The sequence below is a fragment of the Littorina saxatilis genome, linkage group LG2 (assembly GCF_037325665.1).
Source record: "Littorina saxatilis isolate snail1 linkage group LG2, US_GU_Lsax_2.0, whole genome shotgun sequence".
Classification (NCBI taxonomy): Eukaryota; Metazoa; Mollusca; class Gastropoda; order Littorinimorpha; family Littorinidae; genus Littorina; species Littorina saxatilis.
In genome coordinates this window covers 25,163,686-25,165,847 of record NC_090246.1, presented here as the reverse complement: position 1 = coordinate 25,165,847, position 2,162 = coordinate 25,163,686, and positions in this window count along the sequence as shown.

The following is a 2,162-nucleotide window of genomic DNA, read 5'->3' as shown; positions in this document are numbered from 1 at the left end:
GATCGTTATTTTTTGTATTCTTTGTACGCATGTACTGTATATGCATACAAATCCCTACTTAAACTCACCTGCATTTTGGATAGTTAATGGTGTGCTTGACATGCAGACATGCTGATAACTTAATAACCCATCATAATATGACGAAAGCGTAAGGATGTGGTCATTGTTAGACAAAAATGAAATGATATGGTCTGCCTACAATAATGAGTTAAAGACTTTGTCACTACACACAAATCATTCCAGAAAACAAAACGACGAAATAATGTTGTGACTGAATGCACATATGCTCACAAATGCATCAATAAACAAGTAGTTGCAGTACATACAATAAAATTGGGTCCTTTTTTCAAAAAATGTTAAAATAAAACTCAAGCTCTAATGTACCATCCTTTTCGTGATCGCACAGTACGCCTCCCGTAAACCATCACAGATACTGTCATGCTTTTACACACAGTAAGCCTCCCGTAAACCATCACAGATACTGTCATGCTTTTACACACAGTACGCCTCCCGTAAACCATCACAGATACTGTCATGCTTTTACACACAGTACAAACACCCTTCCATTTACACACTCACCGCTTTTGAACATCCTAGGTGCCCAAAGAGCGAGCAATTTTCAAAGAAATAATTTTGCGGATTGTCTGATAACAAAATCGGACGGTGCGTTTTGGCGCTAGACCTAACTTTTAAAATCTGAATAATAAATTGACAGCTTGTTACACAAACATTCTTAAATCATACAAGAATTTTTTTTCATCAAGACAAGATCAGTACAAGTTTTGAAAGTTTGAAAAAAGAAAAGCCAGGAAGCAGGGTCACGCAAGGTCGTGGTTCTCGTAGCAGACGACGGTAATGCCTATCGCCTCTGAACAGTGAAAAGCCATCGCTAGAGTTCGTGTGAATCACAGCCGTTTGGTGCGTTTAGATTCAGAGGTACATAATAACGTGCTATTGCAGATAAGCTTACAGCGAATCGCATTGGAAATCACAAACTGACGACTACATTGGGGAAAAAAAGGAAACTGGATCACACGGGTTCACAATGGCTCAGGTGTAAGATAAACCACGCAAAAATAAATTCTTTGAAATTTGCTCGCTCTTCACGGAGGGCACCTAAGATGTTCTCAAGCGGTGAGTGTTTAAGTGACTTTGGGGTGTGCACGTTAAAGATCCCACGATTGACAAAAGGGTCTTTCCTGGCAAAAATGTATAGCCATAGATAAGATATGTCCACCAAATACCCGTGTGACTTGGAATAATAGGCCGTGAAAAGTACATATTCGCCGTGATGGCTTGAGATTTACAGGCCGATGTGAATGCGTGATATATTGTGTAAAAAGTTTCCATCTCACACGGCAGAAATTAATATGTAAAGCGCTTAGAGAACGTCAAGCGCTATATAAATCTCCCATATAAATAAATAAATCAAGGGTGTTTGTACTGTGTGTAAAATCCTGACAGTATCTGTGATGGTTTACGGGAGGCGTACTGTGCCTTTAACCATTCCCCACCATTAATCTGCTCAAGATGTTACATTACATAAGTGCATCTTTCCGCATTGGGACATGCCAGAAATCAAGTCTGCCTGCATTCTGTGCAGAAAGGCAACTTTTCTGATTCATTTGGCTTAGTTATACTATGTGACTATGTCAATCTGCTAAAAATAATTGAGAAAAATATTCCAACTATGCACAGTAAGCACCCGGGATATTGATATTCGGTATGTCTCCAAGTAAAAGGGTAAATTGATCCATGTAAAGTATGTCAGATCGCGATGTAAATCATCGCTTGAATGAAAAAGAATGTGACTTTAAAGTTTCAACTCATAATACTTACAAAGACAGCATGTACTTTGGGAGATATGCTGTGTGAGATGCCTCTGTAGATAATCCAGGATGCTAGACTTTTACAAGAAATAAGATTTTCTTTTGCTGTATACTACCTTGCAATAGCAGTTGCACAATACTAAACGTTCACCAATGGAATTCGCAAGAACTTGCGATATCATGTTCGCATTCATAGCCATCCTTGGCTTCACATGCTAACTGATATGCTATACTGTTATTTTTCACGAGTAAAGTTGCTTGTCTACAATGAACACATATGTCAATACCAGCAGGAAAGAATAGGAGCTGGTCGAGCTAATGAACATTCTCCGG